Below are 6673 nucleotides of genomic sequence, written 5' to 3'. Positions count from 1 at the left end.
TCGAGCAAGTGGTCTTGCTGCTACCTGAGGCCTCTTTGAGCTTCTCAACCACATTGGAGCTGATGTCCATGGCCACAGCCAAAGCCACAGCTCGGCTCCCCAGGTTGGTCATCGGAGACGCTCTTAGCCAGGATGGTTGACGACGACCATCTCTTCTTGGGCACGAAGCAAGACTCGAACCTCAGCAGATTGATGGACAGATGTCCGATGATATCGCTGATGGGTTCAACTGTAGCCTCCTGCAACTTCGTCTTGAAGCGGTTGTCAGTATGTAGGGCATATGTTTGGGTAGGTGCCACCTGTAGATCTCCAGCAGTGGCCATCTTGTGGTAGAGCTTCTCAAGCAGGACCTGGATGACATCACAGAGCAGCAAGCTTTCTTTGGCCTGTCTGCTGTGGTCGTTAGCCTGACCCAGCCACCCATGGCGTCTATAGATGGTCTGCAGTACCCACCTGACTACTCTCAGGGCCTTCGGATCAACTGACTTCAGTGATTTCCGATCAGCCCTCTTGGGGATGTAAAGCACAGGGATCTTGGCGTTGTCCTGAGGAGAGTATTGTGACAGAAGAGCTGGGCGTAATCGCCTTCTTGGGGACAGTGGTTTCTGGCCACCCACGGACTCGTAAAGGTCATCGTCATGGTGCATCTTCTGCACGATAATGTTTATGCATTATGGCCCGCTACCATATTGGATTGAACCTCAGCTTTTACAGATAAAACTCACTGGACCATACATGTCAATTAATCAATTGCGGAATATCTATACAGCACATTCCATACATATAAAAGCAAATATTTACAAATGTTTGAAAGTGCAGACTTACATTTCCGACAGTTGCTGGGTGATGGACTGAAGGGAGCGAGCTTGTCCAATCAGATTGCTACAGGTCACCAAGGTGGAGGAGACAGAGTCAACCAGCCCTGGGCCCTCAGCACCTACAAGACATGAACAAAACACTCTTTATACTATACACATAGAGTATAGAATGAGTAAGTTAAAAGTCACCTAAGGCAAGAAATGATGATGATGGTTTTCACTCTATATTGAAGATATAGTTAAAATATTGTTATAGATAAACTGTCATGTTATAAACAAATGGCCCCCCAAGTTTTATCATTGGAACGGTGTGCTTTAGGACCATGCGGTCGCCTCCGAGCGGTCGGGTAGGCTGTTTGGAGTGTTTATCTGACCGGATAAAGAAAAGATGTCCGCCCCACTTCGAAAAACCAAAGTTGCACCCCTGAATCTCAGTGTGGCGTTTCATAGTAATGCTGATTTACTAAATCTAAAAATATTTTAAACAGAGAGATGAGAGGAATCCTTGCCTTCTACTTACAGAGGTTGTGGGCAGAGATGATGGACTTCTGATTCACTGCTTCAACCATGTTTTGACACAGAGCCGAGAGTTTCTGTAAACACAAATACAACTTTTCATAAGTAAGATGTTAACCACATACAAACACATACAAATTACAGCCTATTCACTACGTAGTGCCCTAGTTTGGATCAGAAATAAATCACCTCCGCTATAAGTGATAAATTAAGATTCTTACTCTCGTATGTCACATTTCTGTTCCACTGGAGAAGGTAAGGATTGATGATCAGAGGGGTCGACTGATGAGGGATAAAAACAAAGACTAAACATCAAAGCATCTCTTACTGGCTAATTCCTTTACAAAGAGCTTATGTATTGCACCATACTTCAGGACTTGGCTGTCTGTTCAAAGCAAACATCAGTAGGAAAGTCTCACATTGGTTGTTGTCAGGATTTGATACTGATATCAGGATGTTGTCCATGCTCTCTGGGTTGTCTTGTGAATCTGCCTTGGTTGGAGAATGCCTCTCTTTCTTCTGGCCTTTGAGACATCTTTTCTGTTGTCTCTCTCATTTCTAGGAGCAAGTGATCAAAACAATATCATTTTAAGTTGCGATCCATGTATTTTGTTTCTGTTGGTGAAGTCATTGATGCTTTTTGCAACAAAACACACTGGCTTTTCCCACTGCATGCTCTTAGACTAGGGCTATCCTTAACCTGCCGTTTGAACTAGTAAGTGTAGTGTGACCACGACTAAGACCAGGGCTATCCTTAACCTGCCGTTTGAACTAGTAAGTGTAGTGTGACCACGACTAAGACCAGGGCTATCCTTAACCTGCCGTTTGAACTAGTAAGTGTAGTGTGACCACGACTAAGACCAGGGCTATCCTTAACCTGCCGTTTGAACTAGTAAGTGTAGTGTGACCACGACTAAGACCAGGGCTATCCTTAACCTGCCGTTTGAACTAGTAAGTGTAGTGTGACCACGACTAAGACCAGGGCTATCCTTAACCTGCCGTTTGAACTAGTAAGTGTAGTGTGACCACAACTAAGACCAGGGCTATCCTTAACCTACCGTTTGAACGAGTAAGTGTAGTGTGACCACGACTAAGACCAGGGCTATCCTTAACCTGCCGTTTGAACTAGTAAGTGTAGTGTGACCACAACTAAGGAGAGTTGAAACATAAAATTAAAATTCCAAGCCATACCATTTTCTCTTTTTCCTGTTGGTTTGTGACCCATCGTTGCTCCAGCCTCATCTCTCTCTTCACCTCCTTGCTGACCTCTTGCAGCAATGCACGACTCTTAGTATTCCACAACTAAGACCAGGGAGAAAGGGTTCTCAGTCAGTGACTGAATATAAATGTACCAAAAGTTAATTTTTATTTTATGTTAGAAAATACTACAGTATATCAGAACTTTATTTCACCTGTTCAGTGGAATATAGAGATGTATATTAACTTTTATGTATTGCTTTCATTACTGATGATGTGGCTATATTTGAATGCCATTTTTCCCCCCAGCCATTCTGGTTGGCCTAATAACAGTAGCCCTCATGTTTGATTCTCCGGTATCGCTCTGCTTCCGATAAGCGCTCCTGCATGTCTGCTATGGTCTTCTCTTGTGCAGTGCATTTCTCAGAAGTAGCAGTGTTTGCACGTTTAAGCTCTTCGATACTCTTGTATGCATGATTCAGAGAGGTCTCGAGGTCAACTATTTTTGATGTGTTTTCGCGTATCATTTTCTCCAGACCATCGGCTCTTTCGTTTATCTTTGCAGAGACAGCATCGATTATGTTAACCTGTAGTTCGCGCAAAGATAATTCTTTCTGTGTCTTTTTGGGTGCAGGACAATTGACTGGATTTTCAGAATCAACCGAATGTCCAGAATCCTCAATTTCTTCTCCTGAGGAGTCAGGTGGTGGTTTTTCTGCAATGTGTAAGTGCTCAGCTAGCAACTGCCTTCTCCTCCCTTTGCTCTTTCGCACATTTTTTTCTTCCATTTCTCAAAGTTTCAGATCACATTAGCGGTCAAATAAGTGTTGTTCTCTATTGTGTTTACTATAAGCCAAGTTCTGTTACATTTAAGTAAGTTCGAGAGGGATAAAAGTTAAGGTTACTCGGAGCAAGCTGAAATCTCGTCTGCACTCTCCGCCATCTTCAGCCGAAGTTTTTTACCCTATAGTGATCCACTGCTTTGCCAGCAAATCGTCTTGAGTGTGTCTCAATGGAGTCAATCAAAGTTGTTGCTTTCTCATACAGTGCAAGGTAGCTTTCGTCATTTCTGCTGTTTACCCCACGTGCTGGATAACTGGGCACTGATTAGATTTAGCTGGTGTGCTGTTACAGTTACAAAGTGGAGGTGGGTTTGGCAGTTTTGATGTGCTGTGAATTTTTCAATGGCTTTTCTCCAGTTCCTAAATCCTGCACTAATGAAGGCAGCATCTGCTCTTTGGCCAAAATATGGCTGGCTTGAAAACCCTTGACTACAGTGAACACAACACTCCTTTTATTGATGGATTATAATGTAGCCAGGGGAAATCGCGAAACCATCTCTCTTGAAATGTCAACACTCTGTTGGCAAGAGTTTGCGGTTCTATAAATTGTGGGTGTGGCTGCTATGGTTTTGTGCCATCACTGAGGTAACTGGACAATGCTGTGCCACTGTCCCCTATACTGGTGCTGCTGGCAACAAGGTTGACACCTGGTCTTGCCGTGGCTGTGACACTGTCCTCTGAAGTTTCTCTCCCTGGCTCTTTCACCACCCTCATAGTCTGTCTCCTAGAAAATAAATAAGATGTTTGCCATTCTCCTAACTACCGGTACCCAGAACTACACAATTAACCACAACAGCAATACCATTGCCTTAAACACATTTTAGTTCAGTCACCAGTTTAAGTTGAGAGTGGGGGTATCCATGGCATTTTCCAATTATGCCCCTATTTTACAAGTCTAAAAAAAGAGAGAACCTTTCATTATGTTGCCAAATAAAGACTCAACAATCTTACCTGAGACTCTCTGTCTCTGCCAGTCTGTCCCTGCCCATCTGTCCCTAGTTCTGTCTGTGTGCCGTCTGTTGCCTGCTCTGCCTAATGACATCATTGTGAAACATTTCCATTAGCATTTCACTTCTTTCTTATTAACATTTTATCAACTAGTATTTGAGATATTAGGCTACTAGGGTTCTTACTTTGCATTTTGGTGTACTGAAAAAAATACTCTGATGTCTGTCTTTTTTCTGCCATTTTTCTACCTGGCTGTGTGTGCAGGTTATTTACAGGAGCTGGGCTTCTATCATTCTGAAAGGACTTCGATCTAAAAGGTAGCTAGCTAGTCAGCTAGCAAATGTGAAATGAATTACACTGACAAGGGTTGACAGATGTATGAGTTCACCATTTACACAAGGTATGCTGCAACCTTTTGTCATTTGAATATAGTTTGTTTTATATTGTCTGGCTTCCACAATAGCTGAAATTGCATATAATCTTTGCCATCGTCAGTTTCCTCCAAGATCGGCACATAGTTGCTTCAAAGTCCCCTAGCGACAATTTAGCTTTTGCAAAGAGACCATTAAAGATATTTAAGATAATGGTAGAAGAGAGTAGTTCTGTTCAGTTTATCGCTAACCTTATCACAGGGACTTCGAAGCACTACAGCTGCATGCTGATGTTGGAATAAACTGACAATAGCAAAGATTCCATCTCTGATTGTCACAATGATGGGCAAGTCAATCACCACCTAACTGATTCCACCAAAGGATCAGAGGGGAAAGAAAGCTTCAGCGAGCAAATTGAACATAAATCCAATCCTGCAACACATTGAGTCCTTCCATCCCCATATCAGCCATTACAGATGAGAGCATGCCCCACATCGCCTCTACCTCCCTGATGACGTCAATATTTGGTAATTTTGTCAATCTAAAGGCACAACCCGAATTCGAGACAATAATAAGAAGCGTTATGAGGACGTAGCACAACTCCACATGCACATACATTTGAAGAGGATCCCTGGGCTTTGATGGAAAGTAAAGGGGTTGCAGAAGGAGGTGGAGCTGGTCAAGCATGGTGCACAAAGACCACTATCTCACAATCAATCCCCAGCCACCATACACAATGACATATAGCATCTTTGTTTAAGTTTGTCCATTTTAAGAGGCCTCTTTTTGGCCATAGATGGCATATGTCCATAACTGCACCTTCTGATTTGGCCTGGTTTTTATTGGATTGCTCCTCAAGCGGCCATGACAGAAGCCAAACGTGAGTTGGCTTGGGGGTGTGGTTTGATGTGGGTGTTCTTGAGTGTGTCCTTGCCACCTTCAAGACCCAGGAGTAGAGATCAACACCAGGGCAAAATGGAGTGTTAAAAAAATATGTTGTTGTTATAGTTTACTCATGTTCTCTGTACCAGACAACACAGTGCCTAACATCTCTTTGCTCTAAAATAAGACATTGTCCAAGGACAGGAGTTTTCCCTGGTCAGTTCATGTGGTTCAGGAAAACCTCCTTACCCTGCTCATACTTTACAGATATGCCGCTGGGTCAAGGTCAGATCCCATTCCTTTAGCATCACTGTGCTTCCTCTATGTATGAAGGGAGTGAATACTGAATATACATTGCTTTTACACTCTTTGGTTTACTGCTGCTGGCGAGTGTATGTAGTGACCCGCAGTCTAAACTCAGGGTCACTCTCAAATTCCAAATGGGGTTTGAAGGCATTTGTCGGTCCACTTCATCCTTGCGCAGAAGAAATACACCCATGGCTGTGCTTTTAAAGAAGATACATGCTTTTAGTATGGAAAATGTTATCCCAAGAGAGGAGCCAACCCCCAGCTGGCTGGATGTCCTTTGGTTGGTGGACCAATCTTGATACACATGGGACACTGTTGAGCGTCAAAAACCCAGCAGCGTTGCAGTTCTTGACAGACTCAAATCGGTGTGCTTGGCACCTACTACCATACCCCATTCAAAGGCACTTCAATACTTTGTCTTGCCCATTCACCCTCTGAATGGCACACATACACAATCCATGTCTCAATAGTCTCAAGGCTTAAAAATCCTTCACTAACCTGTCTCCTCCTCTTCATCTACACCAGGGGTCGGGAACCTTTTTGACTAAGAGAGCCATGAAAGCAAAACATTTGGAAATGTATTTCAGTGAGAGCCATATAATATATTTTAAAAGTGAATTCAACTAAATGTCAGTATAATAAGCCTCTGAATTTGTCGAAGTGCCGCTTTACATTCAACCATTTCATCGATGTAATTTTGTCATTGCAAATTAGACACACCGCAGAACCTGCTCTCTCCACAAAGGCGAATTCTTCGGTCCATTCGTCCTGAAATGTACGATACTCGTCA

The sequence above is a fragment of the Salvelinus fontinalis genome, unplaced genomic scaffold, assembly GCF_029448725.1.
Source record: "Salvelinus fontinalis isolate EN_2023a unplaced genomic scaffold, ASM2944872v1 scaffold_0987, whole genome shotgun sequence".
NCBI lineage: Eukaryota > Metazoa > Chordata > Actinopteri > Salmoniformes > Salmonidae > Salvelinus > Salvelinus fontinalis.
This window is presented reverse-complemented; position numbering follows the sequence as displayed.